Genomic DNA, 26,338 nt, shown 5'->3' with positions numbered 1-26,338 from the left:
TGTTCAAATCACCTTTTTCATTTTAGGAAAGATAAGGTCCAAAAATTGGTGATGTGTAAGGAATGGACTTCCTACTGGGCAAAGAAGTGACTTTAGTTCTTGGGAAAATTTCAAATACTCTGTGTGTGTGTGTGTGTGTGTGTGTGTGTGTGTGTGTTCATGTCCAAAAGACCTTGGAACAGATGATGTCAAGATACACCAAGTGGGAATGTATCCCCAGTATGTGTCCTAGAAAAGCTCTAGATTAGTCACTGGAGCTAAAATTATTTTCTCCTAATTATGTACAGAGTTGTGTCTCCAAGGTCAGCGGCCATATTAGATTATTATAATCATCTCCATTTTAAAGATGAGTAAACCAAGACTGAAAGGTATGAAAAATTTCCCCCAAGGTTATATAGAGGTAGGGTTGAAACCCCCAAAATCTAATGTGAGAGCCCATGGTCAACAGTATGCTTTCCCAAGCCTCTTGGAGGTATACCCACTGCAGGAAAAATGCTGCTTTCTAAAATGCATGTAGCTCATGAGGAAACATTGTGTACTACTGCCTAGAAAGTAAAAAAATTGAAGTGGAATAAACAAAAATCTATAATCCCTCTACTCAATACAACCAAGCTTAAAATTTTAGAAAAGTGAGGACAAATAATATGTATTAACCACCACACACCCCATGTCCCACCTTCAGAAATTGTCCTTACTAAATTACTAACTCTGTCTAGTCCTTCTTTATGCTGTTGAATCACCCTTAATATCTTCTCCTCCAACCTTGGACTTGGAGAAGCCAAATAAACCTCAGTGTCAGTGCAGACTATGGTTTTCCTGAGAAGTGCTTTTCCAGTGCCAAACAGCAATTCTGACAACTCTAAACTCAGCGCTGCAGAAAAGGTGGTGTGGTCGGTGACAGTGTCCTGGTGACGCTGCAGTTCTCTGGAAGGGACCCAAGTCATGGCAACTGGATACTCTGAGTGTACTGTTTTTAACATGTGTGCATCGTCTCCAAGTATTATGATATCTCTCCTTTCCATATGACTATGGAATGGGTGATAGAAAGAATGAAAGAGAATTTAAGTAGAGTTCAATAAGCATATCCATTCATTCCTCCAACACGAATTGGTGTGTTCTTTGCATGAAGCGCCGTAGCAAATATGAAGGATACAACACAGATAAAGTTGTATAGTATGGTGTCATTTCTATTTAGAGTCTAGGAAAAGAGAGAAGGGAGCTCAGGCCTTGCGCACCAGTGTTATCTTTGTTTCGCTTAAGTGTGGGAGGTGGAGGGGACCCCTCAATATTACCACTTTGCTGAGGAGGAAACTGAGGCCGCGAAGCATTCTGTGAGTTACCATGGGGGAAGCTCAGGTAGAAGTTAGTCAATTAAAAGCCCAGACCTATTTTTGTGGTATGTCATGTAAACCAGGGCATTGTAAGCTGTTACAAATGGTCATCTAGACACATTTTTACCTAAAATACCGTAAGGCTCGTCCTGCCCAATATTGCTTTTCTAACCACTTGCTGGGAGGATGATGATGACAGCCCCCTGTCAGGATGTTCTTCTAAGTCTCCAAAAAGCCCTGTTTTCTCTGCCTCTGAAATTACGCATTAAAGTACCTACCACAGTGCTTAACACCTGACAAGGGCTCAGCGTATATCATAAGTGCTTGCACTTGTCACGTTGGAAATGATAATCACATGATTACCAAATTATCTATTTTTCAAAGATGCACAAACCTCCCCGCCCCCCCCCAAGAAAAATCAAGACTATGCTTATTTTTGTTCCTGTCATATTTCCATAAATTATTGAAGAAAAAGTACCAATTTACTAGCAAAATAAAATTTAAATCTTGGCACAAAGCTGCTATGACCTCAACATGTTTTGAAAGGGACCTTTGTCCATTGTCTCACTCCTAACGATTATTGCCCTTACGTCTTTGCTTGGGCTGATGTTGTTTAACAAGGAATTGATTTGAATTGGGTAGTGGTAGGCAACGTGGCACACAAGGTAAGCATTAAAAGGAGCTTTTCTTCTTGGCCATATCGCATGTGTATAAATTACCTGCAGCAGGGAAAGTTTTATTATTAATCATTTGTGCCAATAAATGTCTCATTAAATCTAACTTTCACTTATGGAGTATGCAATTGTCATTATATAAATATTATTTAATTACATAATGGCTCACCTATTAAAAAATCTGTGTTTAACAGATATTCAAACCATATTCATAAAATGCTCTATCCTTGGGACTATTTGAGAATTCCATAATCTTTTGATTAAAGCCCATGGTGCTTTACTGATTATATTTGAGTAAGCCATGTTGTCTTTATAATAAGGTATGTTGATATTAAAAAATGATTCACCATTTTTAGGAGAAGAGCCACTTCATATTCACCCACCTTTCATCTCCATATTATGAATTATATATGTGATTCTTTCACTTCTATATCCTTAATCCTTTTTTCCTCTCTCTTAGTAGGCAATTATACAGTGACCCATCCATATAGCTCATGAGATTTCTCAATTTTTTATGAATGTCTGTAAATATGGAGGAAATGAGTACAAAATTTATAACCAGTTGGACCTTATTAATTTTTTTTTTTTTTTTTTTTGGTTGGTGGATCACACTGCACTGTTTGAATTTAAGAGGAAAATATTTTAGAGTAGTATGGGGAGTGATGGATGTTTAAATCTAGAAAGTTCCTTTAGCCTAGTATGCAACCAAGTTCAACATAAGTGGAGGGTTTGGGAGGGCCCACTTGAATGCTATATTGACTTATTTTCTGAGCAATGGCAGAAGACTCAGAGTCCAGGGCATGATGAGTGGGTATTGGCTGCCAGATGCTGAAAAGAGGGTGAATGGAGATGGGATTGGGTAAGGTCAAGTTCATGGACCTAACCTATGGAGAGTGTTGGTGTCCAAGGAAACATGGTAGACTCCACTTTGGTCCCAGCCCAATGCTAATATCCAAACACAACATCAGGATTCTTCAGGGAACAGAGCTACACTTGAGATATGGTTAGTGCCAGAGTGGCTTGACGCTTGCCCCAGAGAGGAGGCAGGAGGAAGAGCGTGCGGTTGTCCCAGAAAGGATGGCAGGAAATGACCCATAATAAAGCATAAGCTCTATGAGGACAACACCCACACCTTTTAAATTCATGGTTATATCCATAGAACCAAGCACAGAGCCCAGCACACTAGTTTTCTAGACATACTTACCAAATTATGGATGGAGGGAGGGTGCAGCCAGTGTCAGGGCACAGAAAGCGTATCAGATTTGTACACTTAGGTTGAATACATGGTTGGAGACGTGAGGCAGACCCTAAGGAAACAGCCAGCTGTGTAGACTAGTCTCAGAGTAAAAAGACAACACCCTAAATAGCGGAAGATACTTAATGCTCAGAGCTCACTCAAGGAGCAGTGGGTGCCCATTGTAGGTGAGATGTGTGCCTGTCGTTCTCATTTAGTCATTCAACAAACATGTACTGGGCACTGGCTTTGGTCCACACACCCTGTGACGTGGTGGCACACAGAGATAAAATGTCACTGTGCCTGGCTTAGAAGAACTTACAGCTGGGAGAAAGGCATTCAAACGCCATTACACGGTGGGCCAGCACAGGCTTTAAGGGTAGTGCGTGCAGAGTCTCAGCACAACTGCCTTCAGGATGGCTGTCTAGAGGTCAGGTCTTTGAGAAAGAGAACCCAAACTCTCAGCAGCAGGCTTGGACATTCTACAAACTCCAAATTACACTTAAGGTACGGGTTATATCATATCAATAAGCACTTTGATTGGGTAAGACACTATGCACAGGGCTTTAACAATATTAATTCATTTAATCCACACAATAATACCGAAGAAGAGGCACTCACATTTCCATTGTACAGATGAGAAAGCAAGAATTCAGAGGTTAAGCCATTTGCCTAAGATCCCACAGAGAGTATTTGGGGATTCCAGAATTGGAACTCAGAAAATTTCACTCCAGAATCCATAATCTCAAACCCCACACTGCAGTGGGCACAATCATGATATCAGAAAAGGGGGGGATCAGTGTGAGCTGAGGGTGGTGGAGCTGGGTGGGTGGGGGTGTCTGGGGGTGTCTCATGGAACGTATGACTTGGATTAACTCCCCATGTGGAAGAGAAAGGCCAGCCCTTTTAGAATGGAACTCCAGTGAAAGTGAAGTCGTGAGTGTAGAAATCCACTTAGTCATTCCAGAGATCATTTATTTTGCATTTATAAAGCATGCTGGGCCCTGTGCTAGGTGCTGGGTATGCAGTGATAAGCAGGGGAGATGAGGCCTCCTCCTCTTGGAGCGCCCAAGCTAATGAGGGGTCCAGAAAAGTCAACAGGTGATTCTAACAGCGTCCCGCAGGTCACGTTCAGCCTCCTTTTGGCCCTGACCTGTGGGTGGAGGCTGGTCCAGGGAGGGCCTCTGGAGGAAGTGCAACATGGAGAGAACAACACTGAACGAGTCTAACATGGGAGTCGGGGCGCATGTTGAGAAAGTTAGCAAGGGCAATGGAGGCCAGAGTTGAGGAGTTTCAGCTTAAAAAAATCCTAAAAGAGGCAGCGGTGGAAAAGGATCTGGGGTTCAGAGGGACTTAGCTGCTCCACAGTCGCTGCTTCTGTGCTCAGAATGCAACCAGTGGGCCTCACCAAGGGCAAAGTCATAGCATCTCTGTGGATAATGTTACTGATCACATTTGTTTCCTCAAACCCAACCCAACTTTCCCCTCTATGAGCAATTTGGTAGTTTTAACTGAATTATAAGATGTCTCCATACCAATGTACTTTGTGAAGTGCTTATGAAAAGGCCCTTTATAAAGCTCTATTATAATGAATTATGAACAACAGAAAAAGGGCTGCAACATCCCACCCCACCCCGAACTCCTCCTAGGGCAAAGCTGAGCCTGATTTCATATATCTTGCTGCGTCTGGCCTTGTTTCCTTCCAAAGACAAGAGAACATTGTTACCTTGAGTTCTCTGGTAGAAATAAAAGGTTGATGCAAACTGTAGTGTGTAACATTTGGGGTCTTTTCATCCGGACGTGAAGACCATTGAATATTGTAAAAACGGGCAACACACTTGAGGAACACTTACTTCATTCAAACACTAAGAGCCTTCACCCTGAGAGAAACCTCTTCATGTAAAAATAAAGAAGTTAATACGTGCCTTCATGAGAAATAGACGTCTCTGGCAGTTTCATTTCTTGAAGCTGAGAAGTCCAACTGCCTTGTTTTAAAGGTGCAGAAATTGAGGACCCAGGAGGGGACATGACTTGTTGAAGGTCACCAAACATAAATGGGCAAAGTCAAACCCAGAGGTCTGACTCCACAGGTCTCCTCTCACAACTATCACGTTATGTCAACTCTCGACTTCCAGGCCGTGTTGGGAAGTCTGCCATTCATCCTGAGATGCTACAGAGCACACAGAAAAGAGGGACCATCAGAACCCTCATCGGTTGAACCCACCTTAGAGAGGGGCCAGAGGGAGCTGAAAAGATGTCTGATGTGCGGCTGTCCTGAGACCACCTTCTGGGAGTTTATACCTAACTGCCATGCTTATTATAAATGAGCATTGGTGTGCTTGATTAAAATGGCCTGAGAAGAGGATAAGGCTGCCAGTCTCATGGGGGCAACGGTCTGTCACAGGACCCAGTGCAAGGCAGCCCAGCCTGGACCACCAGCACGTGGTACCCAGTCCTACAGCTGTTCACAGGTTTACTGAGAAAGCAGAAGGCACAGGAAAGCTGGCCCGACAACAGTTCCTATGATAAAGACCCAACTTGACTCTACCCCAGAAATGAATCAATGGCGTGATCCATTAGAAAATATGTGCATAATTATATCACAGTGATAATTGTTAAAACTTTAAAGGACAAACCCACAAATGAGCAAAACCCTCACATAATCTCAAAGTACCTTAAGCAGATTATCCAAAGTATGGCTATGCATGGTGGTAACTATTCTTCCCAAGATAAACAGTGATCAGATACATTATTATTCATATTAATAATAACACGATTATTATAATCTGCCATTTTTTGTGGTGTCAAGCACTCTGCTGTGCATTTCAGGTGGGTTAATTTATAATTCATGAATCTTCACAGCAACGCTTCGAGATGGGTGTTTTTATCCTCCTTTTATAAATAAAGAAAATGAGGCTTAGTTGGTACACCCGAAGTCACGTGACTACTAAATACAGGCGGAAAGGGTTCAGATTTGGTTAACTTAGGGGCTCATCGCCACCCTCAATGATCTAAGTTTTCTCCCCCTTTCTGCTCCACCATCCCCAGTGGGACAGCCTGTCCCAGAATGGCTGCAGAATCCCCGCCATTTGAAGAAGACAGCGGTGTCTTGAGGCAGAAAGGGGTTTTTCCCTCCCTCTGTGGGTCTCTTGTTAAGAATAAGAGCCTTTCAGTATGTCTGCCCTCACAGCTCATCGACCAAAAGTGGATCTCAAGCAAATGCTCCCAATGGGGATATATTTTACAAGCTCCTGATTCTTACACGTCATTCTCATGTGCATCCTGGATAGACACGCCCTGGTCAGACTAGTTTAGATCCACCTGCTGGGTCTCAGCGGGGTACAGCCTCCCCTGAGACACAAGGTGCCAGACACTGACCAACGTGGGTCATGTGGGCAAGAAAGAAGGGGTGGGTGTTAGTCAGCAAGGCCCCAGGCGCCCAGTCAGCATGGGGAAGGCTGTGACCTCCCACAGTCAGGTTGAACTGACATTTCCAGCTGGCCGTCCTAGTCTTTGGGGGGGTCTCATGTCTGTGACAAACCTCCAGGGTTCTGGGTTCTGTGCTAGAAAGAGGGAGGTCACAAATGCTTTTACAAATCTTAGGAAGTCCTGGTTATTGAAGGACAATTTGCTGGGTGGCAGGAGTGTGATGGCTTTCCCATTAGAGAGGAATCCCCTGGGCAGAAAGAAGGCTGTATGGTCACCTGGTTCTGCTTCCAAACACTGTCTAAGACATTCATCTAAGGCAAAGTGTAAAAGATGTATTTGCGGATTCTTTTAGGAACCAACGTTTAGCCAGTGTTTTCTCTTGTTTCCTTCCTTCCCTCTTCCCTTCCACCCACCCCTTTCCCTCCTTCCCTCCTCTCCTCTCTTACCCTCTCCTTTCCTCTCCCTCTCCTCTTTATCATGGTGAACTTTATCATGGTGAACTGAGTTGGGTCCTCATGCTATGTACTCACATCACAACCTCTTCTCCATCAGCTCACTTGTTTAATACCCATTATTTTTAACAATGCCTATTATTCTGGCCCGGCTCGTAGTTCCACAAAGGTGGGCACTATCGCCTTTCTCATTTTCCTCAACCTCTCTCGGGGTTAACATGACGTCTGGCCCATACCAGTCACTCAGGGTCCAGTTAAGGTGTTTCGTATCACAGCCTTGATGTGGGAGGCAACCCGCCTGGGCTCAGGAAGACGAATCATGCAGCGCGTCAGCGATTAGATGCGCCTTTTGAAAACAGGCTCATGTAAGGTTCAGGGGACACTGCCTGCTTGGCATTTCTGCTCTGAGGAGGACTGTCATGTGGGTTTCTGTTGGCGCGGAGTGGGGCAGGGATGCAACAGAGTGCCTCGTGCCCTGTCCGCACTTCTTAGAAAAGTGGTTCTCAAACACGCGTCAGAATCACTGGGAAGGTTAAGACACAGATTGTGCCCCCGACCCACTCGTGACTCAACGTGTGAGAATGTGCATTTCTGACAAGTTCCCAGGTGATGCTGAGGCGGCTGATGAGGCCCTGTGTGAAGCCCTGCTCCATGACGTCTCCTGGAGGAGAGGGGTCTGCATCTCAGGGAGTCAGACACCTTCCCTAGGATTGTTGGGAAGGACCACGTCCACCTACATCTCTCTCTGCAAGGAGGCGGACTGTTGCTGCCATGTGTCTGGGACATCAGGTCTGGGAGCAGACAGCTCTCAGGGCCAGTGCTTCCTCATTAATGGAGCTGGAGAGAACCAGGGCCCACCAGGCTTGGGGAACAGTCTAGAGCAGTGGCCCCTCCTCTTCTGTGAGTTCAAGGCTACGCTTTACTCCGACGGGGGCACCCAGGAGACTCAGCACTGGAGACGTTCACTTCTGGCTCCAGGACTTTCACCTTAAATCTCGTTCCACAGTCACTCGCCACAGAGTCTTCATCAGTCTGAGCATTTCAACAGAGGCTCAGCCCCCTCCTGTCATCCCTGCCCCTACCCGGCACAGGGCGCTTTCTCGGTCCTGGGTTGTCCATGTCTACGTTCGAGTTTTCTCTGGCTTGATCAGGGTTTTCCTCTGTGCATGGCAATAAGGTATGCATTTGGGGGGAAAAAATGGCAGGAATACTCTGCTTGATTTCAGAACTAAAAATAGATCTCTACATTGTGGAGACACTGAGAGGCCAAAAACGTCCAAGGCAAAACGATCAACTCCCTTTCCAGTGGCGCCGACACCTGGAATTACTGCTTAATGGTTTCAGAAGCAATGGCATACAGTTTTAGAGGTTTCAGGCACAACACGAGGGAACTTCACGTGTGGTTTTGGCAGCTGCCAATCACAACAGGATCCAGCCCAGAAGCTGAGGATCCACAAAGTCCATCCCTTATGAGTGATGTGACCTTGGGCATGTGACCTGTCCTCTCTGGACCCTGGGTTCCTCCTGAGTAAGTTGGGGGGAAAACTATACCAAGTGACAACTCACTGAAAGCGTATTTGTGAGAAGAGTCCTTCCTTCAGAGCAACGGAACCACTTGGGGCTGAGGTGCACATTCTGGAGGAGGGCTAGGAGCTCTGCTGTAAAGGATGGACAAGAGGCAGGGGTGCAGAACGGAGGGGTGAGGAGTTTACTGAACTAACAAAGCAGGAGGCTGGAGAACATGTGGCCTCTGCAGAGACGTGGTAGAGGTTAGAGGGAGACAGGGAATGCAGCTTGGGATCTGATACAGACAGCTTTCTGTGGTTGATGGGGTGTCACCGGAAGCTTTTAAACAAAGGAGGGACATCAGAGGTGTATTTCAGAAAATGCCGGGATGATAGGAATAGCCTGGAAACAGAGAGTTCAAGAAGGAGGCTTTGGCCAAAAAAGTGAGAAACAATGCAGAGGCAGTGGGGATGGAAAGTAGGGACCTGTAAGATTTTTTATTTCTTTTTTTTGTACAGCTGAAAAAACAGATCTATTACTAATCAGAAATAGCTTGAAATTGGCATATGCAAATGCCTGCCCCTGGCTAAACCCAGGGCTTTAAATCAGCCCTGGCCCCCTCTCAGCCACGTCCCCACTGTCCCCTTGTCTTGCCTGAGTGTTTTGGCCTATTGTCTCCTTCCAGGCCTGAGATTCCAGGTTCACCCTGCCGACGACAGCCAAGGGAAAAGGGCAGCCAAATGGGAGGAAACCGCAGTTTTCTGTTTTCTTCTGCAGGAGAAAGCAAGGTTATTTTTGGCCCCTTTCAGTACAAATCAGATTTTCTTTTTCGCAAAGCCCTGTGTCTGGCAGGCTTCAGGCAGGGGAGTAAAAATGAGAGCTCTCGTTTTGAATACCTTTGCATTTTTTCCGGGTGTCAGTTTTGTTTGTCTTCCTCTGCCTGGCTGTCTCCCGTGTCTCCAGATTGTTGACTTCTCGCAAACGCTGCTCTCCAGCCAAAGAAAGTAAAACCATGCTCCAGGATGAGGCACTTTGGCCCGAGACAAAGAAAGGACAAAAAGGAAACATCCCCCCGTCTGGCTCTAGCTGTGTCCCCAGCGTATTTACACTCAGCCCCACCTTCATTCTCCAGCGAGGAGATGCTTGCCGCCCTGTGCGTCACACAGCTGGGGGGCGTGGCCAGAATGGGCGCCAGGCATTCCAACCATAGGGCCACCTCTCCTGAATCACCTCTGCCTCCTCTGTGGATTACAAAGTTTGCCAGTGTCCCCTGTGGCATTGGAACCAGGAGTTGTGAGCCCAAGCTTGACAGCCAAACTGCTGGGTGGGTTGGAACACTGGCTGAGCAAGTAACTGAACCTCCATAAACCTCAGTTTTCCTGACTTATGAAGTGGGGATATTAACAGTGGATAGTTGAGTTGACGTGAGAACTAAATGAGATGACCCACATGGATAACTTTGGGAACTGCCTGGGACGTGCTCAGTGCTGAGTGAGTGAGTGAGTGAGTGAGTGCTGTGTGCACGAGGGAAAACCACACCATCTTTCTGGGCTGATGGCCACCCAATTTTGTTGAAACCCTGCTCATGGTGTAAATTAGTTTCCATCCTCTTCTTAGAAGATTCTTTTATGTTTCTCCTCTTCCAATGGGATCTTTCACTTAAGGCAGTTCGGGTTAATGTAACCTGTGTGAATGTGACAAATAGCAACCGGAAGGATTTTCCAATTGAATTCCACACATCATTTGGCCCATTTTGAGCCAGAGTCATTTGTGGGTACTACTTGCAATTATTTTCTTCCTCAATAACATATAATATAGGCATCTGCACACACACACGTGTACACACACACACACACCTTCCCGAATGGCACTTTCTCAGATCTAGTTCTTTCTCATTTGGAAGAGAAATTCCTCTGCTTGCTCTCTGGGATGCCTTTCAAAAGTCCTAACTCCTGCCAGTCCCAAATGACAATTGATAGAACAATGGCTAATAAACACCGTGAATGAGCACCTGTGGTTTAGGAGATTGGCTTATGTTACCTGACATTTATACCCCTGCTTTAGTTGAGAAAAGTACGGCACAGGGATTGAAGGATCACAGTCCCTCAGCCGACATAGTGAAACAGGGCTGGTACTGGAAGGCATGGCCCTCTGGTTTCAAGGGCAGTGGTGGGTTTTGTTTGTTTGTTTGTTTGTGTTATATCATTATACCGAGATGCTTCTCCTCTAGGACAAGAGGGACGCCTGCCCGTGTTCCCTCTCGTGTCCCCAGTCACTGGCACATATTTGTTCAATGTTTGCAAATATTTGTGGAATGTCTGCAAAAACAATCAGGCACACACACACACACACACACACACACACACCACAGAGGTATTGTTGTTTTATTTTTATACAACAGATATGGTTCCCCACCCAGGCTTCAGTGGCCGTGGTAGGAGAAGTGGCAGGCATGCGTGGCTTTGGCAGCTGCCAATCACAACGGGATCCAGGCCAGAAACTGGGCGTGCCTCACGTCCATCTCTTGTGAGTGATGTGACCTTGGGCATGTGATCTCTCCTCTCCAGGCCCTGGGTTCCTCATCCGTAAGCTGGAGAAGATCTCAAAGGACACGGGGTGAGGGGACGCTTTCTGAGGGAGCTGGTACCACAGACACATTCCAGTTCTGCCTGGTTTGCCTGATGTCACAGAGACCAGTGGGCATTGGAGCTGGTCTCCATCTTTGAATGTGAAACAGTTAATCACTACTGACATAAACGAATAGCTGGCACCCAATCTCCAGTGCCCTACATCGAATATTCTCCATTTTCCAGGTCTGCAGAATAGCATGCATGAAGCGCCAGCTTTTCTCACCATCCCTCACACCATGTTAATCCCATTAGCTTGCACTGTACCGTGTCAGAAGAAACACCTGGGCCTGACCCTTCATGCTTACTTTAGGGCGTCTCACCCTGACTAACCGTCATCAGGTGGAAGCATTTGACACCCATCCTGGAGAAACTCATTCTGGTCAGGTTAGGCTTCCTGCGGGATTAGAGGCCGTACAGAGGCAGGTTACACAGCCCATGAAAGTCCCGTATGTGTGTGTATTGAAAGGGGCGTTGCTAGGAACTTGTTGATTTACTTGTCAATTAAATAAAGGATAGTCGCTCCCAGGATGGTGTTTCCCAATGCTCTCTCTGGAGAACAGTGTTTCTGTGGTCTGCTAATAAATTAGATCAGAAAGAGAGGGGCAGAAGAAGAAGGGCGCATTCGTAGTCAAATAATCTGGGGAGGTCTTGGGATAAACAAAGTTAGGCACTGTTTTTTTTTTATTGCAGAATGTCTGTGTCTTTCAGAGGCTAATATGCATCACGACTGCACAGAAGATAAATATAGTGTCTTATAAGCAACACGCTCTTTTGACAACAGAATGTTTTCCTCTCCTATAAACCTCCCAGGAAACGGCAGTCCCATACCACACTTTGGGAAAAGGAGCTTCCATAGCACAGGAACTGGACCCTGGGCCTTGACGCAAAGTTTTGAACAGAGATGGAAATAATTGCAAGTGACTCAAGGCAGGTCAGGATAAGAGGCCTCAGTGGGTAGCTGTTCTCCTTTTTAACAGCAGCTCCACCTGGGATTTCTCTCCGCAGCACAAGCTCAGTGCAGGAGGGTCTCAGCTGGGCCTCCAGGGTGGGCATGCCCGGCTTTACAGAGCGTCTTGAACAAGCTGGAGAAGCAAAAAGCGAAGCACGATGGCACAGAGGACTCGGCTCATCTTCCTTTCCTTGTCTTTTCTTCTTGCACTTAGAGATGAGTACAGGCATCAAACTCTGGGAAAGGCTGAGAAAAGGGGATTTTGAGTGTGTCAGTAGAGGTTGCCTTGGGGTTGGGGCATGTTCAAGCCCATGTTCCTAGGCCCATCCTGACGCAATTGTACCCCAGAGGGTCACTGTTTGAGAAACCCTCATGTAGGCTGCATGGAAGCGGAGGCGGCACATACCGTAGCTATTGTCAGGATGGTGTGTACTGGTGGGTAGTGGTGACTCATGCAGGTATGACCAGGATGGTCCTCAAGGATTTGGTGGTTTAGCTAATTTCCCCAAGTGGGGTGGTTTGTCATGAATCCCTACAAGCTTCCCTGTATTCTTAGTACCTTAATGTACAGGCTAATTTTTCACTTCAAGCAACTGACTAAAGTTGACTTTTGGAGGTGAGACCAAATATGTATTTAGGGGGGCCTGGAGTCGGTGGGGTTCTGAGTCTTAGAGGCGAACTCTTGCTCAATACCCTCTCTGAGGCAGAGAGATTGGCTCAGAGCTGAACTGATACAGGGCCTAAGACAAGAGGGGAGGGCAGGAATTTCAGAAATGCCATTGCCTCACTTTCCAGAAGCTCCCAAAAAACCGAACACTGACCTCACACTACCCTTGTTCTCAGCAAGCCTGGGTGGCAAGTCAGGGAGCTTCACTGAAGTGGTGGCCTTGGCCCCTCCTTGACGGTTTCGCTTACTTAATGTGCCAGAGGCTTCTCAAAAGTGTTTGGAGATTTAGCTTTTCTCTAGAGTTTAGGGAAGAATGGACAGTTATTAACATTTGTTGAGTGTTGACTATGTATGGAGCAGGCACGTGGTTTGATCTCTTGTTCTCAGACGTAGCCACACATTGGGATCCCTGGGTGGTTTGTTTTATAAATGCTGATGCCTGGGCCCCACCCTCAGATTCTCATTTAATTGATCTGGGATGTGGCCTGGACATCAGTGTTTGTGACACGCGTCCCCCCACCCACCCCCATGGGGTGGGTCAAATGTGCAGCAAGGTCTGAGAACCACTGCACTGAACAGTGGGACACGAGTGTCAGCTCCGTTTGGCTGTTGAAGAAACAGAGGCTCCAATTGCTAGGGGTTTTCCCGAGACCAGACAGGCAGAGTCTAGAACACAGACAGGTTCCACGGCCAGTTGTATATCACACCAACGTACTAAGTGATGCACAATTCTACTGGATTCGACAGCAAGGCTCTTGCAGGCCTCAATGAGTTGGCATGTGCTGTAGCCATAAAAGTCATCCAGTGTCCTCATCCCTGCCCATTTCAAAGTGCAGGAAGTTGTAACCAGGGTCATGAGCCAAGTGACTTGAGCCACACGGTTATTAGGCCCACCCAGGACTCAAGACGGGCTAACGCTGGGCCAAGTTTATGTTTCTATTCCCTCCAAGTGTGATAGCCAGAAGAGAAGAATGCTCAGGAAGTAATGCAGACACATGTGGGCCCCCGAGGGGGTGGGGTGCACCGTCCATCGAGAAGCCTGTCAGGCCTGACACGTCATCCCTCCCAGTGCACTTACTCAGACATGAGGACGTTTGCTTTCCCACTGGTCTTTAGGAGCAAAGAAGTGACTCAGAGAGAAACCAAAAGGATACTTGGGCTCACACCAAAAGGGTGTGGTTTGTACCAAATTCTCAAAGGAAAGCAAACCAGTGGGATGTGTGGCAAAACAGAGAGAATAAAGGACTGGAGATGTCACTCCCCTTGACTTTGCATAAAGCTCCTCACCTCCATGCACCTTACTTTCCCTACCTTCATATCAGAGATTCAAAATCCTGTTCCTTGTCTATAAAGTAAGGATTATAATCACCCAGAGTTGTGATAACTAAATGTGACTCTATATGCATATATAATATAACATGAGTTGTTATATCATGTGTGTTGTTGCATGTATAAATAGTAATAGGATCACATATACGTATTGTTTGCTGTGTGCACAGTTACAGTAGAAGCAGCACCAGGCTGAGCCAAAAGGGTCAACCTTGTATGTAACTCACTCCTTCAGAAGCCAGTTGGCGTGGTTTGCAAATTACAGTACATACACTCAATGGAGTTCTTTGCAGCTATTAAAAACGAGATCTATCTGCCTGACCAATACACTCTACACCTGAAGAGCTGAAGTAGAATAATATTGAATGTCAACTATGACTAAATATATAGGTTTATATAGTCATGGGATGTGGAAGGGAGGCTAGTCGATGGAATTGTAGCAGCTATATAAGACGTCAGAGGGGTATCTTGGGGGGCTTATCACTTTGTGAGGGGTGTAAAGGTCTAACTATTATGTTGCTGTGCACACCTGAAACTAATTAAAAAATTTTAAAAATTTAATTACAATAAAAAGATGAGATCTATCCATGCACGTAAAGAAGGAAAGGTATCCAAGATGCATCATTAGGAAGAAAAGTCATGTGTAGGGCCATGGGACAGCCCTTCTCCATAATGAAACATGTTTACATATAAATACGTACATGTATAAAATGTAAAAAACAAAACAAAACAAAAAAAAAAAAACAGCTGTGCATACAGATGTGCATATCGTATGTATATTCTGGAGAAAATACATTTCTGGAGAAAGTACCTGTAAGAGTAGGATTTAGCAAAAGGAAAAGGGAAAAAGGATTTTCCACCTCATTTTATACTTTCCACCTTATTTCATACTCATCTGAGCTGTTAGCATGTTTACAATGTGTCTGTCTGTCTGTCTGCATGTTTGTAACAGAAACAAAAGGAATTTGAATTAAAACACAAAGAAAACAAAAGTGGGATGGATCCTTTGCCTGTGTTCTGGGCCAGCCCAGCAGACATGGTTGTTTTTCCAGCTGGGAATCATTTTATCCTCTTGCCCTAAATCCTGGGCGACCCCAGATCCAGAGGGAGGCTGACAGAGGCCTGGTGGGAGGGATTACAGCCCCCCATTCTGGGAACAGGTCTTGTTGTTTTTATGTCCGAGCACAGTGGGGGGCCTGTTTGGGGCGTGGTCGGGTGGGGGGCTGAACAGGTCTTCAGAGGAGGAGAAACTGACGGTGCCTCACGAGGAAACCCACATGGTATGGCACCAAAGTCGAAATGCTTTAAACTAAAACCAGAAATAAATACACAGGAAAATGCTGATAAAAATCCATGCACAGAAGCGGGACTCCTCTCAGTGAGCAGAGAGCTGGTCCTACCCCTCACCTGCTAGAAGGTCTTGACTGGTGACCTACCCCCTCTCCCCCCTCCAAAATATGTCCATACCCTAACCTTCAGAACCTGTGAGCACAACCTTATCTGGGAAAAGGTCTTTGCACATGTAACTAAGGATTTCAAGAGGAGATTATCAGAGGAGCCCTAAGTCCAATGACAAGTACTCTTACAAGACGCTTGGAAGAGACAAAAGAGGACACAGACACAGGAGAAGGCTGTGTGAAGATGGAGGCAGACTGGGGTGAGGCAGCCACAAGCTAAGAACGACTGGAGCCACCAGAAGCTGGAAGAAGCATGAAAGGACTCTCTAGAGCTTTCAGAGGGAATGTGGCCCTGCCGACATCTTGATTTCACACTTCTGGGCTCTAGAACTGTGAGAGAATAAATTTCTGTTGTGTTAGGCCACCTAGAGTGCGGTAATTCATTGCAGCAGTCCTAGGAGACTAATATATGCTTGATGAAGAGACGGGTTGGAAGCCCTGCATGGACTTCCCAGCAGAGGGGCAGACCCGGATATTTGGGAAGAAAATGGGCAGGCCTCCACACCCCACCCAGGACACCATGCCAAGTCTCCAAACATACTCTGTGGGCCCTGATGCTCCCATCTCTAAAATAGCTTCTCCAGACACTCTCTACAGGCTTATTCTGTTTATTTTTCCTGCATGGAGCCTGTCATGACCTGTAATTATCTATTGGTTTGGTTTGATTGTGTATAGTAACTGCCTTCCCCAGGGAATGTGAGCTCTGTGAGAGCGGGGCTGTCAGTCTGGCTCAGCTCCGAGTCTTTGCCCTGGAACAGGACTCGGCATGAAAGGGTGCTGAGATGATACAGTCTTTGTGGAAGGGAGAGAGGAGAAGGGAGCGGTGCTCTGAGAGGGATGAGGAGAGACCCCACTCAGACCCATCCCCCACTGAGCTCACAGTCTAGGCAGACAGAGCTGTAACCCAAGGTCAGGGGAGTGAAGAGAAATGTGGTAAGAAGGTGTAAGAAAGGAGTCAGTAAAGTCCTCAGGGAGCAGAGAGATGCAAGAAATGACCTCCGCCAGCAAGATGGGACGCTCACACCCAGGAGCCTGCCGAGGTGAGCGTCAGAGGCCCTGGGTACACCTGTTCCTGGACACACCTGTCCCTGGACACCAGCTCCTCACCCTCCAGGAGGTTAGTCTGCATTCCTTTACCTCCTTTAGGACTTCCCAAAGCTCACAATTACATTAGTAATTTCAGCTATGCGTTGTCAAAAGTGTGCAAAGAAACTGCCATATGTAAATTTCTAATCTTTTTCACACTTTCATATGGTAGGCATGATTATTCACTTTTTATAGATGAGAAAATTGAGGCTCAGAGCTGGTAATTGGGGGAATCAAGATTTAACCCCGAATCTTCTGATTCCTGGTGACAGGCCTGTGTGCTCACCTTAGCCTATGAGCGTCCCTTGTTGCAAAAGGAGCTGTGATTTCTAGAGTAGTTCATACATAGGACCTGAAAAGCAGACTTTAGAGTCCTGTCCTAGACTCTCCTTTGACCTGAAAGCAAAATATAGGAGAGTCTAGGACAGGAATTTTTTACCCATTTTCCATAAGAGAAAGCTGAGACTCCAACGAGTTGAGGAGCTGCATGTAAGGAGCTGCACGTAAGGAGCTGCATGTAAGGAGCTAAATACTGAGCTGCATGTAAGGAGCTGCAGGCCTGGGTGAAGAACCCCAGTGTTTCACATGGAAAGTTCTTTGCTTGGGTTGGCTCATAATCAGAACTGTATCAATGCAAATATGCAAGATCAAGGTGGCAGAGATGGGGCAGCACTAGCGGGGGTATAATTTGCTCCAGACCTGGAGCCCAAATCAGTGGCAGAGAGGCAGCATGTGCATCTCCAAAGGGCCTTCCAGGGAAAGTTGTACCCCCTGTGAGAGGCTGGCTGCATCCATCTTGGAGGACAATTTTCTATTTTGCCCAAAGAGCTACAAGGCATACATATAGATTTCTGAACATTTTTTATGATCTGGCATCATGGTCTCTGGATACCTCTGCGCTAAACCATAAAAAGCCAGATAGCCCATTCCAGAAACTACACGTGTACCTGTGTCCCACATAGAATTGGGTATCTGAAGCCACATAGCAGAAAAGGCTCCCCTTTCTTGGGAAAAAAAAAAAAAAATCAATGGCCCGTTGCCTTGGTGCAACCTTAGAGATGAATGAAGTAATCCCCAGGGGGCCCTCTCTGCCTCTCTTGCTGTGACATTTCTTTCCTTGTGCACTATAACCAGGTCAAATCCTGTGATATAGACCAAACCCTGAGTCCCGCCCTCAGCCGCCCTCAGCCACCATCTTCCTTCCCATCTTCCCCATGCTCTCTGGGCTTTCTGCCACAGGACCTTTGCAGGTGCTCTGACCTCTCATCAAAGCTCCCTGAGCCCACCATCTAAGTCAGGTTCATTATTTATATGTGTTTCTAGACCATATTCCTTTTATTCCGGGCATTTATCTCGGCTTGTAAGTGTTTGTGTGATTATGTGATTAGAATCTGTTTTCCTCACTCAACTGTCAGCTCCATAAAGACTGTGCTTCCACTGCATTCCCAGAGCATATATAGACACCTGGTACATGCTCAGCTCTAAGTAAACCTTTACCAAATATACACAGATGTACCAGTGAATGAATAAATGAATAGATGAAAAAACAAATGAGTGAACAAGCGATCAATGGCATAGTTCACAATCGGGGGAGATTTTGCCCCCCAGGGGATATTTGGCAATGTTTTGAGAAATTGTCATTTGTCACAGCCGGGTGGTGCTGGTGGTGCTAGTGGCATCCAGTGGACAGAGTCCATGGTGCTGCTAAGCATCCTACAGTGCACAGAGCCACCCTCCCACCTCCCAGCAAAGCATTATCCTGCCCCCAAATGTCGATAACACTAAAGGTAGCAAACCCTGTGAATTCATTTCCTAGGGCTATATGACAAAGCATCACAAACTGGCTGGTTCAAAACAACAGAAATGCGTTCAATTACAGTGCTGGAATCCAGATGTCCCAAAACAAGGTGTTGGTAGGGTTGGCTCCTTCTGGAGGTGCTGAGGAAAAGCCTTCCGTGCCGCTGCCAGCTTCTGCTGGCTTCTGGCAGTTCTTGGTGTTCCCTACCTCATAGCTGCATCACTCCACTCTGCGCTTCTGTCTTCACAGGACATCCTTCCCTACGTGTCTCTGTGTTTTCTCCTCTTCTTACAAGGACACCAGTCCCTGGATTTAGGGCCCATCCTGTGACCTCATCTTAACCAACTACGTCTGCAAAGACCCTGTTTCCAAACAGCGCTGCACTCACAGGTACTGCGGTCAGAACTTGAACATCTCTTTTGAGGAGACAGTTCAACCCACTACACCCTGGTTTAATGGAAAGTTAATCACATTCATACTCTGCACTCCAGCTCTTCCTCCTCCTCTCTCACAGTCCCCTGTTGTCAACTCTGCCAGCTGCCTGGCTGGCCCCTCGGCTTTCCTTCTCCCCAACCCCTGTGCACTCTGTCAGTCACCTGCACATTGTCAGTTCTTTACCTGAGGAATCCCTTTGCGTTAAAAGTTTCTATCCAAGGAGCATCATATCAAGTGGGTTATGTACGTTTACTCCTTGCACTAATCCTGTCAGTTTGGTGTTCTTGTTACCTCCATTTACAGGTAAGGAAACCAGAGGTCAGAGGACAAATAAAGTGCCCAAGATCATGGGACTGATAAATGACAGAGCTTGGTCATGTGATTCTTGTAAAGTCCATACATAACTCTTGCTTGTAGGGGGGCTTCTCCATCCTCTTGTTGAGGTCTCGGTTCTCTCACTTGCTTTCCTGGCAGGAGCTGCCCCATGTGCTTCCATGATGAGAGACTTGCCTCCAGTGCACAGCCTTTTTTCTAGGTATCCTTCTTGTTTATAGTCCTCTTTCCCTTCTGGACTGAGGGCTTCCAGAGTAGATACAGTATTTACTTCCTTAATACCTACCCGTGCCCCTCCATCCCAGGCAGGGCACACACAGCCAGTTAATGTTGGCTGAATAAATGAATGCATTCATAGTTTCAACTACGTAGTCTACAGAGATGAGCATATTACCTTTGCTGATACTAAAATTCCCCAGTTACACTGCAATGGATATAATACAGTGCTATGTCTCTCTTAGAAACAACCAGAAGGCGAATCAACTTAAAACAACAACAAAACAGGGTGTTCCATAGTCAGATTAGCCTGAGCAATTCTAGGTAAGCCACTATGAAACTTGTTTCCTTACTACTGGACTTCCAGAGACTTAAATATTCGAATGTGCTTTTGGAATTTCTGTGAAGGTAGAGAGCCTTCTGGATAGTGAAGATTCTTTTTTATTAAGGAAACTAGTTTTTATTTTTTGAAACGTCCAAGGAATGCTAACCATACCACAAACAAAGTTGGACTAAGCTGGGGTGCACCATGGCCCCTCCTGGACAGACTCGCCGTCAAAGTTCAGAGGAGGAATCGCCCCTCTGAAGCTGGAGATGCCATCTCTGGTGGGCTGGGGTGGTTCTCTTCTTTCCCTCTGGTCCTCACGCACCTTCTCCTGTGACCCTTTTCATTCTTGTTTTTGGTTGATTTTCCCCAGTCTCCTCAGAGCCCACGTTCCCTGAGCTGAAAATGAAAGTGGATGGCCTGAAGCTCCTTGTACCTCATTAACCTCCACATTATCTCAGGGAAATTATGCCAATTATCGCACAGGGGCTCAGGATTGAAAAGCTACCTCGTCTGTGCCGACGGTGATGGATGCTACCAATTTAAGGAGAGGAGGGGCAGCTCCTCTGTGGTGAAAGAATCATTTGTTTTGCCAGGAGAAACTCTCCCATGGCAAATATGGAGTGTGGCTCTCTGGCGGGGGGGCTCTCCTGGCATCTTTTTGTAAGGGGCCTATTTCTCAGGGGAACTTTTGAAAAAAATAGCATGTATTGGTTAATCTTGCTTTCTTATTGTCTTAATATAGAGAAACACAAAACAAAACACAAAAATGGCCCATAATCCCTCTACCCAGTGATTTCTGTTGACCTTTAAAACTAATCAAAATGAAAGTAATATAATATAGGTCAGTCTTGACAATTCTAAGAGTTAAATAAGTAACAAAGTTAAGGTGAATACCTACCCCCGCCCCTTTCCAAGCTCAGTCTTTGAACAGCTAATAGAGTTTTGTGGTTCCTTTAGAAATAGTGTAACTGGTAGAGCATCATGATTTAAAGCAGGGCTTCTCAAACCTGTGTGGACACTGGACTCACCTCAGAGATTCTGATTCAGCGGGTCTGGGAGGGGACCCCCCCTCATTTGTATATTTAACAGTTTCTCAGGGGATGCCGAATCCCTGCTCTACCACATTTCAGCTGTGTGATTTTGAACTAAAGTTACTTAGCCTCTCTACTTTATATTTCTCTTCTGTACAATGGGGGTACTAATAGAGTCGTGAGGATTAAATCGATGAAAATATTTAAAACCTTCTGTATATTACGAATGATACAATTTTGCTACCATTATGCATACACCAGCCTGTAAGTATGTATCCAACTACCGGTTACGATTTTAATGTAACATATGCACTTTAGTAGTCTGCTTGATTCACAATAATGATCCTGATACACTTACATAGGCCTAATTAGTTCTTGTGAATTCTGCGTTCCATACAATCCTAATTTAGATGTGCATTCTGAGGGTGTTCTAGTCCTCTGTACGTGACCCCACTGGTTGTCTCTAGGTAACATAAGCTGTCCAGCAAGCAGCACCCTTGCACATGTCCTGACAAACATTCTGTGAGTATATTCATAGGGTAAAATCCTAGGAGGGGGGCTGCTAGGCCAAAGTATATGTACAGTTTTCATTTTGGTACTTGGAAAATTAAAATATGAATATGCATTCTTAGGAAGGCTACATTTGTTACTAAACCTAGTCTACCCAAAACCCTGATGGTGTCTCCTTGGACTTTCTTGTCTTCATCTTCAAAATGAGGATGAGAAAGTAAAGAAACAATGTTGACATACTGAGGTGTATCACTCAGTTGACTCTGAACTGCTTGCTCAGCGTGGAGTCAGAAGCAGAAGCAGAGGATCCAGAATTGGTGAAAGCATGTCCTCCGTGCTCACAGGGCCTATGCCAGGAAGGTAAACCCCCAAGGAAACAGATGCATTGCAGTCTGGCATGGGAGATGCATTGACAGAGCAATGCATACAGATCAGAGACTGCACAAAAAGTAAGTCAGGTGGGATAAAGGATCAGGAAAAGCTTCAGGAGGACAGGGTGGATGTGTTTGGCAAAGTGAATGAAAGTGGACAGGAGGGAAAGGTACAAAACAGTATGTGCAATGGCCCAGAGGCTTGGTAGCACCTAACAGCACCTGACGGAAGGTAGGTAGTCAAGGAGCATTAGTTGAACACCATCTCAGCTCTCACAGGTCTACAACTTACAGAAAACAAATGCCTTAGTTTCGCTGTGATTTAACTGAAGACCAAGAAATCCGTCACATAGGCCTGCTACATCCTGAACTTGAGATTTGGGGTTCACGAATAACTTAGTGAATTCCTAATGAATTCACACAATCAAGACGAGATCTGCCTTCTTATACTCTAATCACCCGGTTGGAATACAAGTATTGACATAAACTTCAGATGGATCCTGGACTTGCCCAAAGCACCTACACACTAGGTAGAAGGCCCAGACTTTGCATAGAGAGTGAGCGTAGGCATTTCCACCTACAAAGACTCCATTCCCTGGCAGGTGGCCCTCAGCGCCACTGAAAAAGAGAAGTGCCATCACATACGGATATTCCCTATCCCCCTTTTAGCTTGGGTGGCCTATAAGCTCATCCCTTAAGTATGAGTTTCATTGATGATCTCACATGTGTGCCAATGTGCTAATAAGAGTTAGGCACGTTATTTTTAGGAAAAATAAAGTGACTGAATTAGTTAGGACTTTTTGTGCTTGCTAAGGCTTAACCCAGCTTGAGCTGGCTTAAGGAAAAAATGCAGGTGGTGCATTAGGAATAGTGATGTTTCCCGAAACGATGGGATGGAAATTGCAACTGAGCCTCACTAGGGAAGGGCCTGGCAACCAAGACTGGAAGCCATACGTAAATCTGATAATTGACTCTCTCTACTTCATATGCTTAATTCGTTGTATCTTCTGTTTCCTTGCAGCCTCTCTCTGCTCAGTTCCCATGTGGAATACATAGCTCCAGAGGTCCTGTCTTCACCTGTTCGAGGATCAGCCAGAAGCCGAGACCATCAATCCGGCTCCTGGTCGCAGTTTCAAATTTCTGGAAGATAGACTCTGATTCATCCAGCTTGAGTCTATACTTGCTCTAATCAGCTCTGGGTGGTGAGTAGAGTCCACGAATGACTAATGATTATTGGGGTCTCTTTTGCATCACGGATCTAACATGGGAGGTGTCTATGGTATAGGGACAGATGGATACATTTAGGGAGAGAGGAAGAGGTTTAGGAAGAAGTAGATTAAATGTTGCTCAGTCCCCAGTTTCTATAAAGTACTGTCACATGTACATCCAGCTTTGGTGAAGCATCTGTCTTCATGTGAGAACGTTGGATTGAATCAATAGTTCTCAGCCTTGGCTTATCATTTGAATGACATGGGGAACTTTAAAAAGTCTTACTATCCAGACAACATTCCCAGACCACATAAACCAGAATATCTATGAGATCGTGGTATCAAATTTTTAAAACATGCTTTAGATAATTCCATTGGACAAGATGAGTGATCCTCAAATGAGAATCTAGTAAAAATGAAGATGGTCCATTTAGGTTCAAGGTGAGGCATGGGAGTGTGAAGAGCTACCAAGCTCCCAGGTGTTGTCAGTGCTGCTGGCCCATCGCTTATGTTTTGAGTAGGAAAGTGCTGAATTATCCCTGAGTCCTATTCTACTCCCAAGATTTTAAGAAAGAGAATATTTACTTCACAAATATTTATTTTCTGCTCCGAAGCAGACCCTATGCTAAAAGCTAAGGCACAGAAATCTAATAAGTTTCTGCCCCGGAGGGGTTCTCATGTAGTCCACATAGCTTGAGAAGCTAGAGAAAATATCCTGTACATACTACTTCTTGGTTGTGTTTGGAAGTCTATCAGGGAAATTTGGTTGTTTTATTTTGTTTTTAAGAAAACATCCTTATTGAAAAGGCAGCTGGCTCAAGTCTGGCACCAAGGCCACTGGACATGGAAAGAGGGGACTTTGGCATCTAGCAATTTCTACTAATATGTACAAAACATGGAGTCTGTGGTGGAGAGAGCACTTTGGCCATGAGCACAAAGGGCAACCCAGAAACTAGAGCTGGGGGTAAGAAAATGGTCTATATGATGATCGATAGATTGGTAGATAAGTAGAAGGCTAGATCCATGAAAGGACCTCCTTGTTTCTCAGTGGATTCAGTGATGAATGAGCCCAGTCTAAGAGACTGTGAACATGTTTTAGCACATAACTAAAGTCCCTAATAATAACAGAACTGAAGTCGTTCCAGTGCTTATGGTGCAAATCTGCTCACATTTCATTAAGCTATTCCATGCCAGAAAGCCAGGAAAGCGTACACACGTTATGATGCCTTGTTTCTGTATCACAGAGGACGCATCTAAATAGTACAGGGGGTAGAAAAGCCATACTAAGTGGCCTGATTTTCACTCAGCAAATATTCTCTGAGTGTCTACTGTGTGCCAGGCATTGAATTCGATCGAAGTTTCAATATTGCAATTTTGGAGATTATGCATATGCTGTTATCTTTGGTGACAAGTGCAAGCTGCTTTTCTATACATGGGGATGTCATTCTCACCAAAAACTGGGATGGAGGAGTCAGGGTGGTGAGGTTGTTGATGTTGGTAATAGTGGTGCTGTTGGGATATATTTTCTATTTAAGAAATTTTTTAAATGGGCTCCAAAGTGTCAAAGGACCATAGAAAGTCCCACAAATGGTAAGTAGCCAAGCTGGGGCAAGAACTAAGATGCCAAAATTCCAATCTGGGCTTGCTACCCATTCATCTATACTGAGTAACTAGAATATTAGCTAGTTGCTAAAGGTTAGCTGTAGATTGCACATCCTAAGTATTTGTGGAAAGACGAACTAAAATCCAGGGTCCACAAAGTACCATGGCTTCACGTAAAAGAGCTTCAAAATGGCACCTCCTGAAGTTTCATGGATTTTTCATTTCTAGCTTGCATTCTTTTCTCCTGGCAAGGAAAGCTGGAACAACAATCAGTCATGGAGGAAACGTTTCACTCTGCCCTGCAGATGCACTTCTGTGCCAAACTTAGCTTCCACCTTTATAGCTAATACACATAAAAAGAATATTTAGACAGGGACTTCACACAGTGTGGTTAGCTGAGGAAGTCAGAGGGTTATAACTGCCCCCAAGAAAATGCCATGCTTTTCAAACGGCTTCAACTCGCCGGCCTTGCAGCATCCCATGGGGTCATACTCCAAGCCCACTGCACACTGCAGCCAGGGTGAGTCTACACAGAATGCAAATGTGATTGCCTCTCTGAATGTTCTCAGTGGCTCCCATCCTCTGCAGAAGAGGGACCAGGCTCCTTAGCCTTAACACACAATGCCTCTTGGGACGTGGCCATTGCTGACCACTCCAGCCTTATTTTCTTTCCCTCCACAATGTGCTTCAGCAAAAGCAAATCACATATAGCTGCAGTCCTCCTAGACCTCTAGGTGTGATGCTTCTAGGTCTTTGATTATGCTGGTTCCACTGCAGAAATGCTGCCTCTGCCTTCACCCAGCAAACTGTTACTCAATCTTAAGGACTCACCTTATCCAAAAACACTTCCTAGACCAGCCTCCGACTGGAACAGATTGGCTCCCTTATGCTTACTTCTATCAAAGTATGCCATATCTGTGAGTTTTCTAAGGCATTCCCAATCATTATCATCACCATCACCACCATCACCACCACCACCACCACCACCACCACCACCACCACCGTCCCATCACCAGCACCCCGTCAACAATCATTGAGGGTCCACTAGGTTCCAGCCACTGTTCTAATCACTTTACCTATATTCTCATTTTTAATATTCGTAACAGCTCCGTGTGGTTTGAATTTAAATAAATTGACAAACAAACAAAATCTTGAGCTCCCCGAATGTAACCGTGCCTGGAACATTGTTAAGCATAGCAACTGCTCAATAATTTATAAAGCTAAATTGATAGCAAGTTATTCATTAACTTTAAAAATAGGATTTATTTTTAGAGCAGTTTTAGATTTACAAAAATGTTGAAAGCATAATACAGAGTTTCGATATACCCCGCACAAGTTTTCTCTATTATCAACATTACGCATTGGTATTGTACATTACTATTGGTGAACCAATATTTATGCATCATTATTAACTAAAGCTCATAACTTACTCAGATTTTCTTAATTTTTATCTATTGTCCTTCTTCTGCTCCAGGATCTCATTCAGGACACCACATTCCATTTTGTTGTCATGTCTCCTTAGGCTCCTCTTGGCTGTGACAGTTGTCAGACCTTCCTTATTTTTTGATGACCTTGACAGTTTTGAGGAGTACCAGTCTATATTTTGTAGGATGCCCCTCTATTGGAACATGATGTTTCTTCTCATGACTAGTCCAGGGTTATGGGTTCTTGAGTGCTAAAGTGCCATTTGCATCCTGTCATATTAAGGGTACATACTATCAGCACAATTTATGGCTTGATGTTGACTTGATCATTTGGTGAG

This window comes from Rhinolophus sinicus, linkage group LG11 (assembly GCF_036562045.2).
Source record: "Rhinolophus sinicus isolate RSC01 linkage group LG11, ASM3656204v1, whole genome shotgun sequence".
In the NCBI taxonomy this organism is placed as follows: Eukaryota; Metazoa; Chordata; class Mammalia; order Chiroptera; family Rhinolophidae; genus Rhinolophus; species Rhinolophus sinicus.
This window is presented reverse-complemented; position numbering follows the sequence as displayed.